The sequence below is a fragment of the Thermobia domestica genome, chromosome 13 (genome assembly GCF_964235325.1).
Source record: "Thermobia domestica chromosome 13, izTheDome1.hap1.1, whole genome shotgun sequence".
In the NCBI taxonomy this organism is placed as follows: domain Eukaryota; kingdom Metazoa; phylum Arthropoda; class Insecta; order Zygentoma; family Lepismatidae; genus Thermobia; species Thermobia domestica.
Window position 1 is genome coordinate 209,625,632 of NC_137466.1, and position 26,974 is coordinate 209,652,605.

General features: G+C 36.5%; 1 long non-coding RNA gene across 1 annotated transcript in view; it reads right to left on the reverse strand.

Annotated features, from left to right (window-relative positions):
• LOC145667479 (uncharacterized) overlaps nt 1–26,974 on the reverse strand; it is a 607,699-nt gene that overhangs the window by 161,525 nt on the left and 419,200 nt on the right. Inside the window, exon 3 of the long non-coding RNA XR_014127892.1 lies at nt 18,541–18,620. This is a non-coding gene — a long non-coding RNA (uncharacterized LOC145667479). The remainder of the gene's footprint in view (nt 1–18,540; nt 18,621–26,974) is intronic.

Genomic DNA, 26,974 nt, shown 5'->3' on the forward strand with positions numbered 1-26,974 from the left:
GACGATATGAAGTTTCTATATGGGACAAAAACACTCTTCGACAGCTCACAATAACATTGCTATTTCTACTTTCCAGGTCTAGGTCACACTGGGCTCAGTATTTCCCTTTCCAAAATAGCTGTTTTAGCTGTTTTTAACACTGGATGTTCACAAGACAGAACAAAAAAGTCTTATTAAGTTAAATTAGCTGTTACTTTCCTATTTATGCATCAAAATATATTTCAATCAAAAACATTTCTTGTACGCCTTATATCTGGAGAACTACATATAGCGTAGTCAAACCCAAATTATCACTTAACTAAGTATGATGTGCTTTTTCGTAGAAAATACGAAAACTCTATTTAAGGGCCGTTCAAAAATTTCGTGTCCCCTGATCAAAGATCCAATATATTTCATTCAATCAAAAATTTTATTATACACCTTATATCTGGAAATGTACAGTATATATAGTGTCGGTAAACCCAAACTATCACTTAACTCAGTATGATGTACTTATTCCGTAGAAAATACGAAAACTTGATTTAGGGGCCGTTAAAAAATTTTGTGGCCCCTGATCAAAGATCCAATATATTTCATTCAATCAAAAATTTTATTGTACACCTTATATCTGGAAATTTACATATAGTGTCCGTAAACCCAAACTATCACTTAACTCAGTATGATGTACTTATTCCGTAGAAAATATGAAAACTTGGTTTAGGGGCCGTTAAAAAATTTTCCGGCCCGTGATCGAAGATCCAATATATTTCATTCAATCAAAAATTTTATTGTACACCTTATGTCTGGAAATTTACATATGGTGTCCGTAAACCCAAACTATTGCTTAACTCAGTATAATGTGCTTATTCTGTAGAAAATACGTAAACTCTATTCAGGGGCCGTTCAAAAATTTTCTGGCCCCTGATCCTGGGCAAGGTCGCAATCTTTTGATACATTATTTTTATCATTCCTAAAATTCTTGGCCAAGATCGCAATCTTTTGATCACTCCTAAAATTCTTGTTTTTAAAGTAATAATTATTTAGAGTGTTTTTAAGGAATGGGGGAGGAACTGCCGATGGTCACTATAAATACGTATGTCACTAGCAATATTCAGACTTTCAAAATTTCCTCCGTCATTGTCCCAGTTCTCATTTTAATTGCGTTATTGTTACTATACGCAATGTTAATTCAGGAATTTGTTTAATGCAAACTATATAATGTACAATATCTTTTAAAATTCCTATAGAAATAATTATGCTTTAAAAACTTTTTTTTTTTTAAAAAAAGGTGCCGGTACTGCTTATCGCTGCGTCCCATCAAAACACAATTCATTTATAATCGAATCAATAGATAGATTCACCAGAAATTACTTTTGATTCTTTTTTTAAAATTATACCACACACGTACGTACGCGGGAATTTATTTCGGGGGGAATACAAATCTTTAGAGGTGGGTCTGAATTCAATATGAGGATAAATTATATTAAAATTTGTAAAGTCACCCCTAAAATTGCACTGAATTTACAGAAATATCGGATTTTAGGGGGAGTCCAGACTCCAGGACCTACCTCGTGCTTATGTCCTCGATACGACACTTAAGCATAGTACGGACTTTCTTGTGTTTAAACATATAGTGCTTGGGGAAAAGGAACTCAAGTTCTATTCTCGATAGAAACTCATTTGTCTCCAATTTTATTAGCTTATTTGCCCTTAAATACATAGTTTCAACACCCACGATATGTGAAACATAAACCTATAGTCATCCATTATCATAGGTGTTCTGCCATGATTGGCAAACCACATATCGGAAACTGCAAAAGCTTCTATGCAACACGTTTCTACATAATACTTTCGTATTCAGGTATGAATTTTCTGTTGTAATACCGTCCATTAATTGTAGTCACTTTTCTTCCCTCCCCTCTTTGAAACTCCCCCACCCTCCCCTCGCATTACTCATTTTCACTTCCAAGATTAGTTTGATACCTATTATTGGGCTTTATTTGCTGGTGGCATGTGTACTTGTGTTCACGGTCCTTGTGAATATTTCTTCGAACTATTGTCACAGCGTGGCAAATTGGAAACATCATGACCGCGTCTACTATAATAAACGTGCCTAATACATATGCAACGCACTCCGCTTTTGTGTGTTCCGGGTTGTATAAGACGTAGGGTGAAATCCTCTCGCGTCATTTTCATGTAACCACCAACGCATGGATGACTCTCTGTTAGTTGCGCAGAGTTGAATAGAACGCTCCGTATTGGTCTCGCGTTAATGCGGTGCTTTCAACGAGTAACAGGCGTCGAAACAGAGTAGCTGTGTTTACATTTTCCAGAGACTGAGAAACGCTTAAATACTGTCAAGGAAGATCCTTTTGGTGGGAAAACAGAACTGTATTTGAGATGAGTTTTCATGTTTTGTACATGTTTATTTACAAATGTATATACAAACATTGGTTTTTCATTTACATAACCGGGAGAAAGAGAATGTTACGCACGCTACAATGCTATAATTTCTTTAATTAAATACACAACTTTAAATATAATTCTAGATCATTTTGCGAAACGCAATAATAACGATCAAAAGGAATTTTGTACATGTGTGGGTGGGCTTTCGAACAAAGACTTCCATAAAAAAAAAAAAAAGACATTTGAGTAACTTTCCTAAAATCTGTCCAATACATTAATTTTGTGTGTGTGTGTGTGTGTGTGTGTGTGTGTGTGTGTGTGTGTGTGTGTGTGTGTGTGTGTGTGTGTGTGTGTGTGTGTGTGTGTGTGTGTGTCACGTAAATGTCTACTTCATCGGGAAATTTGTAACAGTGGCAAGAAACAGAAACTGAAACGAGATATTTCGTAATCTTTACTCCGCATTTTTACTATATTTCTCGGAATGATTTACTTGTTTATGTCCTCCTGTACAATGAGAATTTATGTTTCCGCCAGTATTAAAAGGAAGAAAATAGTGATACTTTAAGAAAAAAAAGAAAGATAAAAGGAAAAGCAACTTCTTTGAAAGATTAATGGAGCAAATACCACCATCTTCAATCTAAAATATTATATTCATGGGATTAACTTAAATTTACCCCTTAAATACATAGTAGTTGTACAGTGTAATCTCATATTTCAATCAAGGATAAGGGCTTCAGGCATGGTGATCGCACAAGGAAATAACCAATTGACCTTCATACGGTGTTGTATGTTATCGGTTTTACGTACTACTTGTCGCATTCAGTTCAGTTTCGTTGCAAAAAACTGTTCGTTAAAATTTTAAAGTAATTTATATTACTAAGTAGTTAATATTGAAATTTTAAGTTTTTCTTTTAGTTTAACGTCCTACGATTGTGTACCGAGGTTAATGAACGAAATGGTAGAATCAGTTAAGTTGCAGCAAACGGGAGAACAACGAGAAAACCTATTGATATGGTGTTTGTCCACTAGAAAAAACATTTGGCGGGAGCTTAAATCAAACCAGGGCTTCACAAATCAGGGATGATTGCTCCCACTGAGCCATCACAAACCCTTTTAAGTTTTCTATGTGTTTAACACTACATATCTATCTATCTATCTATCTATATATATATATATATATATATATATATATATATATATATATATATATAGATAGATAGATAGATAGATAGATAGATAGATAGATAGATAGATAGATAGATATAGATATATACCCTATGTTGTGTTTACATGGTCTTATTGGATGAAAGTGGTGTTAAGAGGGTAGATGTGAGTGGGTTTCTTTATTCCTTACAGAGTTGCCAGAATATAAGAGCACCAAAACTCAGTAGATACAATCCATTTTTCATTTTGTTGTTGTACACGATTGTTGAAGTGATTGTGAGAAAAATAGGAATGCCAGCAAATGCTACACAAACTAATTCAGTGCAATGTTGGAGAAACTGGAAAAGTTACACATTGTAGATGTATCATAGTTACACTCTTTAATGTTCCTTAGTGTTCAAACTTCTGTTTTGCAGTGCAAATAAATTAGCACCCATCTGGATAGTTGAATGTTTAATCCAAGGATTTATAAAATAGAGGATCTGCCCATACGTATCTTCAACATATGAACTCAATCAAGCCAAAAAGCAACCGAGCATCGTCTAAATCGGCATGTCTGATTGGCTACTCTCGTTTCCGCCATGATCGTTGGCTCGAAACATTGCTATCTTAGTGGCTCGGAGTGGACAGAGTAGGTGTGGCGGAGCTGTGACGTATGGCTTCACGATTTTATTGTATGTATCACAACCTTTTGCGTCAGCACAAATGTATCAGATGTGTAATAACAATATAATTTACAGAGGAGCAACGGAGAGACTTAGGCACGTGGCACATTGATCAGACAGTCAGGACACTGAAGCCGAGGTGCAAGAGGATGCTGAGTGAAAGAAGCGTAAGTGAACTGACTGTGTATTTCAGTCACAACGTTGGAAAAGCCATTTGATCGAATATACAGTAAGAGGCTTTGTTGCATTGCTTTACAGTAACTGTATCTCAGCTTGATTATCCTGCCTTCTGGTCAATTTGCAGCCGGCCTTATACTGTGATGAAGCTTATTTATTTCTAACACACATATACCCTTGATCCAAACACTCCAATATATTTTAATCACACATTTTCTTGTAGGCCTTATATCTGGAGGACTACATATAGTGTAGCCAAATCCAAACAGTCACTTAACTCAGTATGATGTGCTTATTCCGTAGAAAATACAAAAACTCGATTTAGGGGTCGTTCAAAAATTTTGTGGTCCCTGATCCGAAAACTAATTATTAGCGAAGATCGCAATCTTTTGATGCATTTTTTTTTATCATTTCTAAAATTCTTGGTCAAGATCGCAATCTTTTGATACATATTTTTGGATCACTCCTATAATTCTTCGACAAGATCTCAATCTTTTGATTCATATTTTTGGATCACTCCTACAATTCTTCGACAAGATCTCAATCTTTTGATTCATATTTTTGGATCACTCTTACAATTCTTGGACAAGATCTCAATCTTTTGATTCATATTGTCGGATCACACCTACAATTCTTGGACAAGATTTCAATCTTTTGATTCATATTTTTGGATCACTTCTACAATTCTTTGACAAGATCTCAATCTTTTGATTCGTATTTTTGGATCACTTCTACAATTCTTGGACAAGATCTCAATCTTTTGATTCGTATTTTTGGATCACTTCTACAATACTTTGACAAGATTTCAATCTTTTGATTCATATTTTTGGATCACTTCTACAATTCTTTGACAAGATCTCAATCTTTTGATTCGTATTTTTGGATCACTTCTACAATTCTTGGACAAGATCTCAATCTTTTGATTCATATTTTTGGATCACTTCTACAATTCTTGGACAAGATTTCAATCTTTTGATTCATATTTTTGGATCACTTCTACAATTCTTTGACAAGATCTCAATCTTTTGATTCGTATTTTTGGATCACTTCTACAATTCTTTGACGAGATCTCAATCTTTTGATTCATATTTTTGGATCACTTCTACAATTCTTTGACAAGATCTCAATCTTTTGATTCATATTTTTGGATCACTCCTACAATTCTTCGACAAGATCTCAATCTTTTGATTCATATTTTTGGATCACTCTTACAATTCTTGGACAAGATCTCAATCTTTTGATTCATATTGTCGGATCACACCTACAATTCTTGGACAAGATTTCAATCTTTTGATTCATATTTTTGGATCACTTCTACAATTCTTTGACAAGATCTCAATCTTTTGATTCGTATTTTTGGATCACTTCTACAATTCTTGGACAAGATCTCAATATTTTGATTCATATTTTTGGATCACTTCTACAATTCTTGGACAAGATTTCAATCTTTTGATTCGTATTTTTGGATCACTTCTACAATTCTTTGACAAGATCTCAATCTTTTGATTCGTATTTTTGGATCACTTCTACAATTCTTTGACAAGATCTCAATCTTTTGATTCATATTTTTGGATCACTTCTACAATTCTTTGACAAGATCTCAATCTTTTGATTCATATTTTTGGATCACTCTTACAATTGTTGGACAAGATCTCAATCTTTTGATTCATATTTTTGGATCACTTCTACAATTCTTGGACAAGATTTCAATCTTTTGATTCATATTTTTGGATCACTTCTACAATTCTTTGACAAGATCTCAATCTTTTGATTCGTATTTTTGGATCACTTCTACAATTCTTGGACAAGATCTCAATCTTTTGATTCATATTTTTGGATCAGTCCTACAATTCTTGGACAAGATCGCAATTTTTGATCCATTTTTTTTTTCAAAAATATTCTAGTTTCTTACCTCTTCATTCAAAATCTTGTGTACCTCTCCTCTTATAACAACGTCATCATTTTTTTTTTTTCATTTAGTCCACATCCATACTTCAAGTCGTCAGTAGTTAAGGTTCAAACGTTAGTCAGCTTTTAAAATTTCTTTCTCTCTACTTCTACGTTTGATACAGACATTTTCGCATCAATAAACATTGCTTCTGTCTTTCTTACGTTTATTATCCTCCCATAATTACCACAGGCTTTCACAAGCTTTCAAAGATGGTATTGACACTTAGAACGTAGAAAGAAAAACATTTTTAATGAGACCAAGTATATTTCCACGCCTATATATTTCTCAAATGGCAAGCTGTCAAGTCGGTGTAACCGGCAAGAATTATATTTCTGAAAAAAAAAAAAGTACAAAGTTACAAGGCAAGGAATAGGATATACCCAAAGCACTGCTACTTTGATCCATATATTGATTTTAGCCCTTCGTGAATATTAATTTCGTAGAGTTTATAGATCAGTACTCATAAGCACGAATGGTAGTGAACATAATAGTCTCAGGTATTTTCTTTCCTTCGCCACTCCCTTCTTCCTCTCCAAATTTCCCCGGGCAGTGTAATCACAGAGGGACGTGATCCCTCATAAGTGTGAGGAGCTAATATGGCCATAATGCCGAAAGCCCAGAAATCTAATCTTTATCCCTAACAAGTAGCCATAGATGCCGGAAGGTCAGAAATCTAATCCTAATCCATAACAAGTATCAAGAACTAATCGAAATGGCACACATCTACAAGTACACGCAAAATTATATAAATACTCACGTGATTTAGATGCCTAGGTGTATATCTAACAACTGAGAATGAAGTTAGTGAAATTAACTAAACATGGATTATTGACTTGATATGTTTCCTACTATTAGCTACACAAAGCATATATAATTATAACTAATATCGAGCAATTTACAATTAACAGTCAATGAAAGCAATTTATTACTCGTTGTTCTTTAAGAATGCAGAAGTTGATCATTGAGATGACGGGATGATCACAAACTAACGCTGTTCGAAAACATAGTCTCAAAATAAAATATTCGAAGCCAAAGCAAATGAACAAATCGATAGGTGAAATGTAAATGATATGGAGTTCTATCATATACAGGGTGTTTCAAAATGAATATTGGGGTTATAAGGATTTGCAGTATTTATTACATTTAATGTACAATTATAAATAATACACCAAGTGAAAGAGCAATTCAACCAACGTTTGCTCCAAGTGTTCAATATGAGCACTATTGGTCACACAGCAGTCAGTCTATAGGCGAGTTCTTCCCAAACCTTGATCAATGTGTTTGAAGTAAATTGCTGCAACAATTGCTTCAATCCTCTTCCTTGGTAGCGGAGGAACGTACACATGATCCTTTATGAATCCCCAAAGGTAAAAATCGCATGGCGTTAGATATGGTGAACATGGAGACCATGCGAAACAAGCTCTGCCATTCGACTCCTTGCGGACCAATCCAATGGTCTGATACAAAATCGTTTAACTAATCGCGTACTTCGTTATGCCAGTTAGGCGGCTCGCCATCTTGCTACCAAATAAAGTTTTCTGGTTCACCTTCTTCGAATTAAGAAAAGAGCCATACGTGTAGCGCATCAAGATAAGAAGCACCAGTTTCAGTTGCTTCAGCGCGTTCTCCTCACTAGTCGCCACCTTTGCTACTAGCGCTTTCTAACGGCAAACAGAAGAAACAGTGCATGCGTATGACTGCTTACAAAACTGAGTTGCACTTTCATTTGATGTATTGTTTATAATTGTAAGTTAATTGTAATAAAGACTACAAAGACTTAAAACCCCGGTATCCCTGTATACTCTTCACTGATGTATGAATCGTTGGATCAAATCGCCTAAGATAGGTAAGATTCATTTGAAAAATGTGTGGGGTGAAAAGAGTTCTCTTTGCAAATCCTTTGAGTAAGAGATCTTCGGATAGTATAGAAAAGATTTTCTTTTAAATAGGATGAAAAAGATTTTCTTTTAAATAGGATGAAAAAAGATTTTCTTTTAAATAGGATGAAAAAAGATTTTCTTTTAAATAGGTTGAAAAAAGATTTTCTTTTAAATAGGATGAAAAAAGATTTTCTGTTAGACAGAATGAACCAAGCCCAAACAGAGATTGCTTCGCATAGGACAGATTAGAATTATGGTTTTACGCCTTTGCGGCCAATGCCATGCCGTGGGAGAGGCGAGTGGGGCGACGTCCCCGGGCGCCGAAGTAAGGGGCGCAAAATTCGGGAGGAAGGAAGAAAAGAAGAAAAGAGAGAAAAATTTCACTCATGTTAGGAAAATGCATGCGCACATAAACTAGAAGGAAGAAAGTAATAAAAAGTTATCAAAATCAAGGAAAAGCAGGGTTTATTTTTGAAAAATTTCCTACGCTTCGCGGCAACCATGCCGGCGCTTCGCGGCTGGTCTGTTGACCTCTTATAAGTAGGGCGCGTCGTCGTATACTGTCGCCCCTGATGCTGGTTTTCCACTGCACGATTATGTTCGTGGCTATGAAACTCTCGGTTAACTGTAGTCCAGGCAATTAAATTAGTTTGGCTTATTGGCCAGAATGTTAACATCCCTTTCAACGCAGATGGAATAAATTTATCAGTTTTGGAAAAAGAAAAATGATAGTAGATCAAAATACGAGTGGCAAATAGCTGTTTTGAAGGTGCTCAAAAAATATCAATTCATGAAATCTGTTTCATTTGAAGTAATTATGATAACAACCTGTACAATATAAGATTATGGTTTAGGTTAACCCGGCAAAATTGGTGTTGACGTCATACTATGGTCTCCTGTGAGAGTCACACTCCTGTTTTATTTATTTATTTATTTATTTATTTCAATCTTTCCTTCAAATTATGTATGTTGCTGCCTTCTGGAAACTAGAATTTATTGTTGTTCTGGTCTTGAGAAGATATTGCCACTAAAAGGTAAAAATGTCAGTAACGCGTTTCTGGGAGGTTGTTCTTACTCCTAATTTGTCACGAGATACTATATTATGAAATGGGAACTTGAGAGTAGCCAGTGATTTACGGTCTTTTTATTTGCTCAATAAAATACAACATTTTGGTAACTTATAATGGTCCAAGTAGGCGCTGTTTAGTAAATAATGTATTCTTTTCACTCGTCTGAGTTTGCAATCGATTTCCTCGACCTTATTCTGAAATTTTAATTGGTCTTATTTTAATCGCTGTCAAGTGTTATGTTTGGGTACACGAATAAAAATAGCAGGAGCAAGAGAAAATATTAATGGAGTCCTCTGTCCTCTGTATCTTTGCAACCACAAAACTTTATTCGAGTTCTCGTTGCCAGATTTTTTTTTACCTAAATGGCATTCTTTCTTGTTATTTTAAAGTTCCCTTTGCAGATAGTTACAAACTATAAAGGCAACCAAGAAAGTTTTGTCCCTTTTTGTGGAGGTCTGTGTTCCATTCGTCCCTCACACCGTGAGTTGAATGCGAATGGAGATAAGGCGAAGGCCAGTTGTTGGTGTGGGTTTATCCAACATTATACCTGGTTGTGGCAGTTCAGTTACACCTTCAACTTGCGTAACAACAGAGTGAACATAAGACCTTCACAGAGCGTCATAAGGGTGTGTATTCAATTCAAGTTCAAACTGGTGTCAAACGCCGCTGTAGTGGGGTGAAAGATATGCCAGGTTTTTGGTGAGGGTGTCGTGACTAAGCGGACAGTGCAGCGATGGTTTAATAAGTTTAAAGACAGTGACGAAACACTCGAAGACGCACCACGTGCCGGAAGAAAAACACATGTACAAAATAAAGATCTTCAGGCAGTAGTTGAGGCAAACAGTGGCCAGACATGTGAGGAAGCGGGGCTACAATTCAGTGTGAGTGGAAAAATCATTCGGCAACACCCCCATCACTTGGGAAGCACTGCAAGTTGGGTCGATGGCTCCCACATCATTTATCTCCGTACCAGAAGGTAACGCAAGCAGATATCTATGTTTCTTTGCTATCTTGTCTGAGGAAGGAGCCATTTCTGGGAAGTGTTGATATGTGATGAGAAGTGGGTCATGTACGAAGCTCCACGGCACCGTCATCAATGGTTAACATCCCATGAAAGGGTTTCAAAACAACCGAAACCAGCACTGCACCAGAAGAAGGTTCTACTGTGTATTTGGTTTACTGTTCGCGGTATCGTGCATCGGGAATCGCTACCAGCTGGTTAGAGCATTCCGGACACCATTCTACGCCTTTAATGGGAAACACTATTGCATCCGCCATACTCCATGGACATTGCACCGTCCGATTATCACCTGTTCCATTCCTTGGACAATCACCTTAGATTACACCAGTTCAAAACCCCAGTAGAAATGCACTTGATACCTTCTTGACTTCACGACCCACCAAATTCTACCGCAATGGAATCCATAGCCTTCCAGAACGTTGGCAGAAGGTCGTCGAGGCTGATGGAGACGATTTTTGATCTTCCACGTACGTCTTAGGTGACTTATCGATGTTCGAAGGCGGTGGGTGATAAAACGACAGAACTTTCTTGGTTAGCTTTATAGTACTGCTACGAGATCAACTAAAGCACAAGTCCATTTCTCAGTTTAATTTCGACAGGACTTTATGTTACTTTCGTACCAAATATCTCTACAAATTACACATTTTTATTTATTGTTCACAAACCTTTGGTGCAGATAAATACGTTTGAAACAACTTGCAGTTTAAGATTTAAAAAGAAAAAGTCTTTTCTTACATTTTTTTAAATAAAGAGAGAACAGGGGATGAAACGTTGTTGCTTCAGGAGAAAAAGAATTTATGCTGAATTCTTACAACGGATTCCTTACGGTATTTTCGTATCGATTTACGAACTTACAACAGGTAGTGTAGTCGCCATCTTTTATTTTATTTTATTTTATTTTACGTTATATTCTCTGGGTTTTAAAGCTTACCTGATTTTTCAGGTCACAGTAATAGAAACCACATGTTTGTAAAATTATCTTAAATTCTACATTTTAGCTTGAATTCTTTGAATCTATTTTCGTCCATCAAACAAAGCCAACACTGCAAGGACAATATATATATATATATATATATATATATATATATATATATATATATATATATATATATATATCCTAAGGGAGTGGTTCTCAACCTAATTCCAATCACTACCCCATTTTATCACACCCTCTTTCCAGCGATTCCCTTATAATTTCCGGTTTCTAATAAGCTTGGGTGGGGTTTTTAATGTGCCTACTACGGAGATCTCACGATATCCATCTATTTCTATAATAGTAGAAACAATTTCTTGTTTATAGTGGATACAATAACTTCCCTAAAATCGAATGGATTAAAACCAGATTTGGGTCAGTTCATTTACAAATATCGAATCCGATCTGTCATACTGTTTCAAAATGGAGTCCGTTTGAAAATTTTAAAACTTCATAACTTCCTTAACTTTGGGTCAAATGATAAAACAATAATGTGATTTCTAATTTTGGTTAAAAAAAACTTAAACAGTTGTTAGAAAAGCCATTGAATATTTTAATTTTCAAGAGACCACAACTTTGAGTTACCCAGGGGCGAATCCAGGGGAGGGGGCAATCAGGGCGATCGCACCCCTCCAGAAGAGGAAACTTTCTTATTTTTTATATATAAATAAAATCCATCCCAAAGTTTGGAGCCCTTAAAAGTAGGAGTATGACAACCCACCGCCCCCCCCCCCCCCAGAAGTCGGTCCTGGATCCGCCCCTGGAGTTACCTCATATTATGCTGAATTTTCGCATTGTTGTGTATGTGTTCAGTATCACCAAAAACTGTTCAAAGTAGCTTGATTATATTTAAAATTTAGGAATCAAATAAGATCCCACACCAAAAATCTGCCTTCATTACGGCCAGCTTGCTGAAAAAAAAGACTATTCGCTCACATACGTGTACAATTCTGCAAGAGCAACAAATCTTTTTATTGTCGACAGAATAATTTGTCTATTGTTGATTTATCAACAAACTCAACACAGTTATTGCGGATTGGTGCTTTGAATATTAATTGTTTTTCAATATGCAAGTTTTGTTGCATTTATATTTTTCTGGTATATCAATATGCAGTTCTCATTAGTTTCATATGGTATCTCTTTCATTTAAATTGATTTAAACAACTCTGCACCTGTTGAAAATGTTTAGTAGATCTATTTCTTGTTGTTTTTAACAGTACCGTACGTATAAAAATAAAAAAATATGCCTATAAGAACAAAATTCAAAATAATATTTAAAAATATTTTCAGGTATTAGTTTCTAATTATATTTATTTTTTCCGCTTATTTTCGCGACCCCCACGGTGAGGAACCCTGTCCTAAGGTGAACTTATCTCACTTCCATCAAACTTAGCTATAGTGGTTTTCACTCGGTTACTGTGATGTGAAATATTGTTTCGTCGCAGACCTTTGGGTCACGAGTTATGAGCCAGCAAACATTGAGGTTTAGACGCAGTCAAATTTTAGCGAAAATGTCACTAAATGTCAGCAGGTGAAGTTACTCGATCTTATCAAATTTAACAGTGGTTGATCTTTATTTTCTTATTACATACATGGAATGATTTCCTGTGATCACTTCTCATTTCTGAATTATGAACCATCAAACTTAGAAATTTTGTCAAGAAAATTATTTTTAATTGCTGTATAGAACACAAATATCTGGAACAAATTTGTTGAATTTTAATTTAAGGCAAAAAAAAAAACGTAATTGATGAGTCGGTTAGTTGGGTATGTTGCAAATGGAACGTGTCTTACAATAAGATTTCTTAAAATTAACAGGAACCATTTTTCTTTGTAAAGGGGAAAGTTTGTTGTCTTCAGTTCATTGTTTAAAATTTCATTCATGATTGAGCAATTCAACCTTGAATACCTAAGGAGATTCAGTAAGGTAACCCGTTGCGTACCAATGATATCCATAAGGATGTCATGAAAACATATCCCTTATTAATGGTGGTATTTGTCCTGAATATATACTGAAATTTTTTATTGGATTAATTGGTATTGCAATTATATGCATACCCACTACTTGAGCAATATTAAAGCTAATATTCCGCACTGTCTAAGCCAGCGTTTCCCAACCTTTTTCAACTTGCGGCACACTACGGGTGTAACTTAGATTCTCGCGGCACACTTATAGATATTATTATTTGTAAATATATAAAACAGTGGTATTTTTTCTCTGATTACTGATCTTCGCTAACTAACTAACTAACTAACTAACACTCTATGGCCTATGGAACCCGGAGGTTCAATGCCGCGTTCACAAAAACTCTCCACTGACTTCTATACTTAGCTAACTGCATCCAGTTTCTACTTTGTATTCCAATCTCTGCGAGATCCATCTTAATATTGTCCTCCCATCTGCGTCTAGGTCTTCCTAATGGTCGTTTTCCGATTGGTCTTCCAGTCAAGACTTTGAAAGCGTTTCTACTTTCTTCCATTCTAGCTACATGACCCGCCCATCTAAGCATCCAAGACTTGACGACCCTAACAATGTTGGGTAAACCATATAAATTATGTAGTTCCTCGTTATGAAGTTTCCGCCATTCCCCATTCCCGTTTCTCTTGGGTCCGAATATTCGTCTCAGGATCTTGTTCTCAAATACTTTCAGTCTATGTTCTTCCCTCAGAGTAAGTGACCATGTTTCGCAGCCATACAGAACAACAGGCATGATTATCGTTTTGTATATTTTAAGTTTCAAATTCCTCGACAGAATTCGCGACAACAAGAGATTTTGAACCGAATAGTAACACGAATTCCCTGCCTTTAGTCGACATTTAATTTCTCCGTGAATATGATTTTCCTCTGTTAATATTGATCCTAGATATTTGAAAGTATCCACTTTATCAAAAGTATTATATAGTATTTTAACGCATCCATAATTTGATGTATTCCGGTCCCGACCCACTTCGATGTATTTAGTTCTCTCTGCATTTACTTCTAAACCCATGTCCCTGCAAGCGTTTAATAAGATCTCTGCATTTCTTTCTATTTTTCTCCTATCATCCCCTATTAAATTTACATCATCAGCATATGCCATAACCTGGTGAATACCGTTCAATTGTAAGCCCTGGTTCCTGTCTTTGATTTTCCTTATAGCGTATTCCAAAACGAAGTTAAATAATAATGGCGACAACGCATCTCCTTGTTTCAGGCCATTTTCGACGTGAAAGCTCGTGGACAAAAATTTTCCTACCCGGACTTTACTTTGGGATTCATTTAAACATACCTTAATTAATCTAATTAGTTTTCTCGGTATTCCAAGTTCTGCAAGAACGTTGTATAATGTTTATCTCCTAACCGATTTTATAGGATGTTGACAGAAGAGAAATGCCTCGATAATTATTACAGTCAGTTTTGTGGATTGGAACAATGATTGATTCTTTCCACTTTTGTGGCAATTCTTCCTTGTTCCAGATAAAGATAATGAGTTTGTGTATCTTGTTCCACAATTTTTCGCCTCCAGCTAAAATTAACTCAGCCGGAATTTCATCTACACCCTGAGATTTGTGTTTCTTTAATTTCTTTATAGCGGTTTCTACTTCTATTCGGTTGGGTTCTGGAATATACGGTTCTGCGGTGTGTATCTCCTTTTCTCCACGAACACTAGTTTTTGGTTGCGTGTTAAGCAAATCGTCAAAGAAATCTTTCCATCTATTTAAGATGCTATCCGTGTCAGTGAGAACTGTACCGTCAGATTTCTTTAATATATAAGCACGAGGTTGATAGCTTTTCTTAAATTCGTTGATTCCCTTATACATGTGCCTTATGTTTTTATTTTTACTATTATCTTCAAGTTCCTTAATTTTAGCTTTCAGAAAATCGCGTTTCTTTGTTCTAAAAGTTTTGGAAGTTTCCCGCCTGATATCTGCGAAATTTTGTGTAGTCATTTCATTCGGATTTTGTAGCCAGCGTAATTTTGCCTGTTTTCTCTTCTCTGCTAGTTTTATGCATTCCTGGTCGAACTATGGTTTGTTCCTACGTATTTCCGCGTGTCCCAATTTTTCTTTTGCTGAAATTTTAATGCTATCTCTAATTTCAATCCAGGTATCCTCAACACTAGTGCACTCCGAATCTTCTAAAGCCGAGAATCTATTCGAAACTTCAATCTGGTATTCCTCTCTTACCTGGCTCTCTTCTAATTTCTTTAAATTGAATCTCTCCGTTTTCGGACAATGAATATTACCTTTATTCAACGATAACCTCTCTCGTATTATCGCTGCTACCAGGTAGTGGTCAGTGTCACAATCAGCCCCTCTAAACGACCGGACATCAATTATGCTAGATTGCCTACTTCTATCTACTAAAACGTGATCAATTTGATTACGTGTTTTCCCGTCTGGTGATGTCCAAGTGTATTTATGAACGTCGCGATGTGGGAATTTTGTACTCTTCACGATTAGGTTTTTGGATGTTGCAAAGTTCACGAGTCTAACACCGTTGTCATTACTTTCCTTATGCAGACTTTCGTTCCCTATAATCGGTTTGAAAGTATCCTCTCGTCCTACCTTCGCATTGAAATCCCCTAATAGAATTTTCATATGGTATCGCGGGAGTTGGTCAAATATCCGTTCCACTTCTTCGTAAAAACTGTCTTTTATATTGTCATCCTTATCTTCAGTTGGGGCATGTACATTTAAAACAATAATATCACACCGTCCCTTAAGAGTAATAAAAGATAGTCTGTCAGTAACAATTCAACCCGTTTAATTGCTGGTAACATTCGTTTGTGAACGAAAAACCCTGTTCCTAACTGGTGATTTTTATTTCCTTCCCCGTAAAAGAACGTAAAATTTCCGGAATTCTCAGATCCGTTTCCTTCAACCTAACTTCCTGAACTCCAACTACGTCCATCCTGTATTTCTCTAACTCCCTCGTTACGGATTTTAACGCGCCTGCTCTATAAAGACTCCTAATATGCCATGTTCCAAATCTCATGTCCATTTTCTTAGAGAAGAAAGCTCGATCACTGGGTTTTCCCCGTGGTAAATCATTATGCTTATGTTTCATTCTAATTTAAAAACGGAAAACAATTGCAATGAAATATTGGACTCAGGTTTTCAAAAATACGCTTTCTTTTTCGAAAACTGTATCCAACCTTTTACTAAGGAGAAAGATCACTAAATAACGAACGAAGAAACAAATCTCTTTTACTTTTAAAACACAAATGTAGGTAATTTGCCGAAAGGTTTGGATGATATTTTAAAGGTACGAAAGGTACGAAACAGTCTGCAACAATAAAGAAGCAATAATGGTCAAAACAATAACAAATTCTTTTTTCAACATTAGAAATGTACAGAAAAGTAACACGGTATGAAACTTAAAATTGTAAATTTCTAGTAGAGGTTCATAGTAATATGCAATACAAATATACATTTTCCCCTACGTTTTGCAATTTGATGCTATAGAATTAATAATTTTGTTTCTATTTCCTCGCGGTACACCAGCGGTCCATTCACGGCACACCGGTTGGGAAACGCTGATCTAAGCTATAGAATTCAAGTATTCTGCACTTGTTTTACCTTCCTATCTCTTCTCATTCCAGAGTAATGGAGCAGTCCGTGCAATCCAGTGGTGACGTCCGGTTGAAACAGTGGGCTTTTGTTGAATTTCTCACTGCGGAAGCCTGTGCGCCCAGAAACATGCATCGCCGGCGACGAGTCGTGGATACACCATTTTACGATCCAGAAACGAAGCGACAGTCGATGGAATACCGCCACACGTTCTCCGTTCCGCCAAAAAATTTCAAAGTTATCTCAACTGTGGCAAAGTGTTGTTGACATTCTGCCTAATCTTGCCTATAGTCCCGATATTGCGCCCTGCGACTTTTGGCTCTTCCTCAAACTTAAGAATCACCTCAAGGATCAACGCTACAGTTGTGACGCGGAGGTGGAAGTAACAGTTTTGCAATGGTGTCGCGAGCAGCCACCGCAATTCTTCGCCGACGGCATGAAGAGCCATCGCAACTGTTTCGCTTTGGCGCAAGAGTGTTGCTCATAATAGGGACTATGTTGAAATATAATGCCACCATTTGTAGCTGACATAGCAAGCTTTCCACTGTTACCTGTATCGGTGCTATCTGTCAAACACAAATAAAAGTATCACCTTGGAGGCATTACTTTGTGAATCGCCCTCGTATTTACGATATTATTATTGTTATTGTTTAATTCGAATAAGTGTTGCTATTCGCGCTATAGCTCTTTAGGTGCTGCTTTTTGTGGCTTGTTCACCATGTCTTCAAAGATTGGCAACATTGTTGGTGTACTTGTTCTGCTGCAGTGGCGGATCTGGGGAGGGCCGGGAGGCTAGCCCTCCCCCCCCCCAGTTTTTTCAGTGACAAAATAATTTAAGCAATTATTTATATATTTTTGAAAGTTTATATATACCTATCATAGTCTGGGTACTGGCTGGCCCCTCCTGTTTTTACCTTTTAGATCCGCCACTGTTCTGCTGTTTGAAGTTTTCTCGAGTGTAAGTTCGTATGACAGCTCTACGAATGGTACTAAAATCTTCCGATGTATCACACGTGTGCAAAGTAGTTGTATGGTTGGTGTGGAGCCCATACTTCACTAGTCATTGCGGCAGGGGCGGATCCAGGACGGACTTCTGGGGGGGGCGGTGGGTTGTAATACTCCTACTTAGAGCGACTTTTAAGAGCTCCAAACTCTGAGATGGGTTATATTTATATATAAAATAAGAAAGTTTCCTCTTATGGGGGGGAAGCAATTGCCCCGATCGCCCTCTGGATCCGCCACTGTATTGCGGTCACTATAGCTGTACCTACTTCTCCTCCTTTTGGTAACACACTTCCGCAGCATGTGGAAACAAGAATGTCGTAGCTCATTGTTAAAGATTGTGAGAGGTAGAGGTGCCGTATCTGACGAATCGTGTGAGTAAAGACCATTTCTTCTAATAGCCGAAATGGCACGATAAATTTGTGAGCGTTTCGTAATTTCGTTACCTAGTGCGAACAATGGAGAAAGCCTTTCCCAAAAGAAATCTGAATTCATAAAACACCTATCGTTTTTCTTTGTTTTATAATCGTATAAATATATACCCTGTTAGTGGAAATCAGTCAATTACAGTAGTTGCTCATTTAATAATGAGAGTACATCCTTTTAATGGGAGAGTCTCACAAAATTATGTTTGTGTACTCTTTTTTTCCATAAGAAAGATCAACATACGTAATTTAAGTATGTAAATAATGCACTTACCTTTATCCTCGTTCAAACGATAACTTTCCATAAGATGGCATGGTGACCTTTGTTTTAGTATTTGTTCATACAGGTTCTTTCTGAAAAAAAAAAAAAAATTAGTCGTGTTAGTACCGTTTATATAAATTTTTAAATTGACTTCCAAAAATGTACATGAAAGATAATTTAATACTCTGTGGTTGTGATAGAATTATCCTTTTCTAAACATCAGCAGGTAATTATATATTTGCAACTTATATCAAAGTGCCCTCTTGTGATATGCCTACGAAGAACTGTAAATGCTGTTACCCATAGGGAACTTTAGGTGATTATTTTAAGTTTATTCTTGTTTAAATTATATCAAAATTGTATTGTATTAAAATTCAAACCTTACATCTGTTAACTTGATGAAACAACATGAAGACAGAAATTGTGTAGACTCATTACGCAATGGTTTGTTTACATTTATGTAATAATTGGATAACATACACGAGACAAAATTCTGCAAAATTAAGTGACTGATGTATTGAGAAAAGAAATGTAAACTTTAATTAATAAAATTCGTTGTAACAAGAGATTGTAACATCTTGTAAACACAGACACAATTTCGGGTATGACATAACAGTCAGACTTGCAGACACAGGCTGTCCGGGGATTTCGGTCATCGCGTGACAATGAAGAAATTGAAGTTTCTTCAAACAGATGGGACAACAGAGAGATTTCTAGACATGAGGTTGCAGATTCTACCGTCTGGAACACGAAATAAAAACCTTGTGAAGGATGGAACCAGAGAGGAGTTGAGATTGGTGGATCAGTGGAGATTAGTCGAGCAGTCGAAATTAGTCTTAGTTGAGAGACAGTTCATTGTACCTAGGTCTTGAGTTCAATGAGTAGATCAAACGAGAAGCTACAGTAACTTACCACATAGACAGCACAGTTATGGTGTCCTTCACTTCTCACTTCAGTAATTAAAACCAAGGAGAGTTATAACGTTTAGATGGTTAACTCCAATCTACGGAGAACTTATCATTGAATCTGTGGACACGCGAGTTCCTGGACAGATCCAGAAGGTGGAACGTCCCAGTCATAGTCATCCAGGAACAGAGAACATCAACAGATATGTGTTCCCAGTCTGTATTGTTGCCTGTGATTAAATCATCAGATATGCCGGTCCTGTGATCTGACTGCGTATGACAGGCTTATTAGTCTATACAAACATTACACTACACCTGATTTAAAGAATGGAAATACACGAAGATCCTAGTGAAATTGGAGTTATTGATTTAACAGTTTAACCTCTCGCAAAACAATATTACAATTAGATTTAAATTCCCATCCATTTCAGATAATGGATGGGAGGTGCTTTCTTGCGTCTTCCATCCCCATAACTAAGGCACGACGCAGGGAAGTTCTCAATGCTTTGGCTTCTTAGAACTGTAATGCCACTAAACAGCTGTAGAATATATAGTACACATATATTCGAAATTACAATTATTCCAAAGTGCATATTCACTGGCTGCGGTGGCTCAGTGGTAAAGCGTTCACCTCTTGTGTATGGGGTCCTCAGTTCGATCCCAACTCGTGCCAATTGAACTTTGCGGTGGACAAACACCGTGTGGGTGAGTTTTCCCTGGGTTCTCCCGTTTTCTCCCACTTTCTTCATTCTATCATTTCATTCATTTCTCATCATCACCATCTCCTTTAGCCTAGCCAGCATAACTGTGGGACATAAAACATAAAGATTTCATTTTTCTTATTTTCCAAAGTGTATATTCATCAGGCAATATTTCTTTATCAATAATTATGGAGCAAGTGCGCAACTAACGTCTTTCTACAGTAAAAATACTGTAATGAGCAAAAGACCTAAAAGATAATTTTTTGAGGAAAGTCGATCAGAACTTATGTTTAAAATGGAACAAGGAATATGGTAGCTCAGTGGTAGAGTGCTTCCTTTGGTACGTGGGGTTCCTGATTCGGTCCTCAGCCAAGTACGTTTGTGATGGACAACATGATGCCCATGGGTTTTCTCGCGGTGCTCCATTTTTTCCACATTCTCATGACAACAATTCTTCCATTATTATCCACTTCCCTTAATCGTCTCTCTCTTAACCTTAAGAGTCTTCATCCCGGCGAAATTAAAATACCGCTAATTTTACAGTAATTATGTGATATCTTCAAATAGATAAAAAAATAATTGAAATGTGGAACAAGAGCGCAGTAGACAATATCATTTTACATGAGAAACCGTTATCACGACTCACTTATCTGCTTTCGATTTCGAGCCATTTTGAAAATCGGCATTTATTTTCGCGTTTCTAAACAGTTGAAAACATAAAGCCACTAGGTGACTTGTGATAACGGTACCTCACACAAAACAATATTGTCTAGGTCGCTCTTGTTCCATATTTCAATTATCTTTTATCTATTTGAAGATATCACATAATTACTGTAAAATTAGCGGTATTTTAATTTCGCCGGGATAAAGACTCTTAAGGGCATAATCATGGGATGTTAAACTGAAAGATTTCATTTCATTTCATAAAATGGAACCATCCTGACATTCAACAGATGGGATTGAGTAATACACTGAAAAAAAATCAATTAAGATGAAAGGAAGTGAGGTTAAATATAGGAATTCCTGACCAAGACCAATCGATATTTCTGTTTACTCGACGACAGCGAAGCCAAAAAGAGGCTGTCATGTGTGTGGCATGTCCGTATGTGAGTGTGTATTCACCTCTATTAGTTCCAGTGTAGAGTTCAAACGCCTGAACTGACTGCAATAAATGTGGTATCGTCTGAGTCGTAGTGACAGACTGGGCATCAAAGGATAGGTGACATCACAAAATGTCATTCACCCAAATTCATTTAAAAAGTGATACGCGGACCCCCTTGCAATGCTATCTGAAATTTCACATGGTATTAAACTCTATACTGATTAGATAACCACTGACAAGAGAAAGATCAAGAAAATATTGGAATAAGTAATGTACTCTTAAGATACATGATTGATTCCTAGTGAACGAAATTTCAATTGAAAATACAGTAACTTTCAAGACTAAAAATCAATGTACTTTTTTCTTTCTTTAAAGGAAATTCACTTGATAAACAATGTTCTCAAATGTGGGGTCACTAATATGAGGAATGAAATTATTTCTGTTTCTTCCTTAAGTACACGAAAATCCGGGATAAGTTTTGTCACCATCAATCTTACAAGGAGGGTGTCCGAAGTGTGAATCTCAGATTTCAAAAATGTTTGTGCAGATCGTTAGGGAGGCTCATGGAATAAAGATCGGCACAACAAATTTCGGCGGAACCCCATTTTTGGGTGGGGCAGTGCCCCTTTTCGATTTTCGGCTTTCGTAGTAAAAATCGGCCTTTTGATTTGAAAATTGACTTATTGTTGTCGACAATCGTTATCATTCGTCTTCATTTGCGTAAAGATACTTCAATTGTGGGTCGAGAATCCCTGTGTATGGGGGTATTCCCCAGTGGTGGATCTAGAAGGTAAAAACTGGGGGAGGGCTACCCCAGGCTATGATACTATATCATGAGTTTACTATAAACTTTCAAGAAGATATAAATAATAGCTTCAATTATTTTTGTCACTAAAAAACTGGGGGCGTCCGCCCCGGCCCCGGGCTAGATCCGCCACTTGGGCCCCCCTCACAAGTGTGATATATGTTGCTCCTTCATTTTGACGAGCTGAATTCAAATATGTCATTAAAAGTTTTTTGAGGATCACATGTGCGGCACAGGATTCTACCTAGTTTCTGGGATACCGAATCAAAAGTTGAACGACAACTGGAGGCTTGAAATAGAACTGAAGGGCTGAAGTTTGGCAGAATTCGTGCTTACTTTATGTATTGTGTATTTTACAGAAATGGAACTGCTCGAATAAGTGTTCCGCGGAAATACTTTTGTAGCACCAACTACATTTCAGGAGTGTTATATCTTTGCACTCATCACATATGATAGTGTCGTTTAAGGAAAATGAGAAACTCACAGGATTAACAAATTCTGGCGGCCTCGCATCCATATATCCGGATTTATACCGACTATATTTGAACACATCATGGTACCTTGCCGATGATAGTTGTTCATAAACTAGCGATTGCAATTTTATAATGTTGTTACGTTGTAAAGTTGTATATCAATTTGGTGAAAACTTACGAAATCTCTCATTTTCCGTACAACATTCTTCCATGTTCTAAAGCCCGAAATATCCAGTGGTTGTACAGCCCAAGCTGCTCCCGGTGGAATATGTTTACATAGCATTTTTTCGTCCGGAATGTGTTTCTGCGTCACTTTCTCGTTAAAAGATGATCATGAATCTACGAGCAAGACACTTTTGTCCCCGATGTTAAGAACTAAAACGTCACAGATCCACTCCTTCAAATGCAGCTTACCCATCTTTCCAGATGTTGATGCAGAAGCCTTAACATTTAGGGCCTGGAATAAAGGTTTCTTGACCTTTGCTCCAAATTTTCCTGTCGGTTCTGGGAATACAATCTATAATGGCCCAACAAAATTTCCATTGGCAGACCTAAGGAGTATTATTGTATAGCTATGAGATAAGGCATTTTTGGATTGTTTAGAAGCTTCTACTTTTTTCTGACCTTGTATGCCTAACATACGATTATAGTGCGGTTTCATTGCAAAAACACTTTGATCAGAATTGTAAGTATTGTCTACATTGAATTCCGGTAATGTATCCTTGACTTCTAGCTGGGAAGATATGACCGAAGTTTCTATTTGTTCTGAAGTTTCAACGTCTGTTCGCGATACGAATTTTGTTATTTCTCGCTACACAATATTATGTTTCCGTTTAAAACGTGTGCATCAAATTTGGGACCCTTAAAGTTTTCAAGATTAATTTCTTTCTCTTTTTCAGTTGCCCATTTCCGAACATCCATGTCATGTACAGGCATGAAATCTCTTTTGGCTTCAATCCATACAGTAAGCACTGATTCTGCTAAACTTCTATTTCAATCCCTTCAGTTCTCTTTCAATTTCTGATTCAGCATCCCAGAAACTAGATAGAGACCTGTGCCGCACATGGGTTCCATAAAGAACTTTTAATGACATATTTGAATTCAGATCGTCAAAATGAAGCGGGAACATGTATCACATTTGTGAGACGGATCCCCCCCACACATATGGATCCCTGACCCAGAATTGTAGTATCTTTACGCAAATGAAGACAAATGATAACGATTGTCGACAACAATAAGTCAATTTTCAAATCAAAAGGCCGATTTTTACTACGAAAGCCGAAAATCAAAAAGGGACACTGCCCCACCCAAAAATGGGGTTCCGCCGAAATTTGTTGTGCTGATATTTATTCTATGAGCCCCCCTAACGATCTGCACAAACATTTTTGAAATCTGAGATTTACACTTCGGACACCCTCCTTGTTAGACCCGATTCCACATTAGAATGATTTCGCTTTCAGGCTCTAATACAGCAAAGAGCAGAAAAGGTCTGTTTACATAAGTAAGTGGTAAGGGAAAGGCATCAAAAGTTGAAATGCATTTTTAGATAACTCTTCATATTCACAGGGCAGAAATTTAGTAAAGTAGGAAAACATTTAAATATAGAAACGTAAGTATAATTTCTAATTGCTTTCTTTTTAATACTTCTTGCATAACAGCTGTGAGTTCCATTTTATTATAACACATTTGAATTTTTAGGCGTCACGGACCCCCTGGCTGCGTCCCACGGGGCCCCAGGGGTCCGCGTACCCTACTTTGAGAACCGCTGCCCTATAGTATAAGTATCAAAGCACTTGTCACGAGGATTCCGAATATGTATATTAAGTGGAAAAAATCTGTGTTTAACATCCCTCGATTATATCTGTTAGGCTATGGGAGGACAATGATTAAATCCAAATGAATGACGATGGAAGAATTAGTGGAATGAGGAAGTGGGAGGAGACAGGAGTGTCCCGAGAAAATCCACGAGCACAATGTTGTCCACCACAAACTTACTTGACCGGGGATTGAACCACAAACCTTATATAGTAAGGAGTATACAAGAAATGGTTAATTGTTATTAGGTACTTCAAAGTTCATACTATATACCAAAAAGTAGAAAAAAATTTAATTAATATGTAAAAAGAACAACTTCGGCGAACATAATTCATCGTCGTTTGTTCCAAAGTAAAAAAAAAAAACATTATTTTTCAGTTATTAATTTTAAATGAGATGTAAAAATATCGTTAAGTCGGAGACCTTCAAATCTACACGATGTGGGGTGTTCTAATAACAAGAGTAAGGCCTTCAACTTACGGCCATTTTAACATCTAATTTAATGTTAATAACCAAAAACTTCAGTTTTCCGTTCGAAACAAAGAGCAATGAACTATTTTCACTGTAGTCAAATATTTTTTTTATTTGTTAATAAAGTTTTTAATCTTTTTTTTTAATTAACAAGGTACATGATGTTTAAAATTTCTAGTTTCGTTTGATTTCCATTATGGCTACACTACCTACCGAGAACGACAGAAATAAGAAGACACAAACATCACGGACAGTTGAAAGCTCTCAACATCAAGATGAGACTAGACTCGTTCAGACACCACATCAAGCTGTACATCCAAGTTTCATACAACTTTGGTTCTGGAAGGGCATACGGGCCCTCAACAAACAAATAAATAATTGTGTTGCCAATATTTATTAATTATTTGCGTTTCAGTGTCGACTATGAGCTGACAATGCAAATTTCCATCGATTGCGCTTTGATGCCTTATCTCAGTTGGTTTAATTTAATGTTCCTCGTAGTTCTTTGTTTACACAACAGCTAACAAAGGCATCTGCACTTGTTCGCAAGTAGAATATTTATAGTCGAAATTTTCAGGAAGTCAAATATAAAAAAAAGTTGAAAGTGACTATGTTTGTGACTCACCCGACCGATCTCGATCAAATTTTCAACATAGACGAGGTTCGGGCCTGGGATAGTTTTTACCATTTTACTTTTATGGTGCAACTTAGCGGAGAGGGAGATAATTAAAAATGATCGAAAATGACTTATATTAGTGGTGTCGAATACATAGTTGTCAGGGTCGCTGAGATGAACGGTGACGGTTTCGATACAGTTTAATTCCAAATTCAGCCCGCAACTTGTGACAGACGGAGGGGAGATACATAACAATGGTCGCAAATGACCGATATTAGTTTCGAATCCATACTTTTCGCGGTCGCTAAGACAAACAGTGAGGCTTCCGATGACGTTTAATTCCAAATTCACTCCTTTATGTCCAAACTGAAAAGTAATCTTCCCTGCGAAGAACGGAAATTCTGCTAGTAATTAATAATAGTTAAATCTCTTTCTTTGGCATATGAATGGAGTCCAAGAGTTAAAGCAAAATATCATACAAATATGTTGTAACAAATGCCGATACTATCATCACTGCTACGAAACTAAAATAACAAAATGCCGATACTATCATCACTGCTACAAGAATAAGAAAAATAAATAAGAAAATGCCGATATTATCATCACTGCTACAAAAATAAGAAAAATAAATAAGAAAATGCCGATATTATCATCACTGCTACAAAAATAAGAAAATAAATAAAAAAGAAGACATAAGAGTTGCTTCACTATTGGTAAAGGTAAAAAAGATGTGGACAATAATATTGTCGTGCGGAGATGGATTTCTGGTGGACAAACACCGTGTGCATAGGTTGTCTAGAAATTCTCCCTTTTCTAATATTTTCATTCTACCACCTCATTTATTATCATCATTATCGTGTCCCTTAGTCTCAGAGCAAAATCCTGAAACGTTAAACAAAATATAAATTATATTGTGCGACATGAAAATATTGACACTATTACACGATTTGTTGATATAATGCAATTTAATATAGATAGACAGTTTTAAGTAACATTGACAAACAAAAAGTTGATTTCTTATGATCAACAATGTTCGCAATATGTTTTCCGGTGCAGGTAAGACTAATCATTAAAGCCTCGAGACATTTAAGAATCAGTTGTATAGTTCCGGTAATCGCTTAACAACAATTTGGTACTTCCAGCCATAAAAGGCTGGATTGCACCCGTCTAACATTCACTGAATAAAATGAAATTTGCGAAATATATATATATATATATATATATATATATTTGACATTTTGGTGAAGGTAAATAAAATGCAAAACAATAATTCATCGTAGAAGCTGTCAGAAAAAATGTAACTTAAAATAATGTTGGTCGGATTTGAAAATGGAATGAAAACATAGAAATTTAGGAAAACTTATAGGTAGGTAGAAAATATAGGTAAGATCCCCATTGTAAGTAGATTTCTACGTTTCTTATTTCTAAATTATTCAGGGGCGGATCCAGGGGGCGATCGGAGCGATGGCCCCCTCCCCAGAAGAGGAAACTTTCTTATTTTATATATATAAATAAAACCCACCCCAAAGTTTGGAGCCCTTAAAAGTAGCAGTATGAC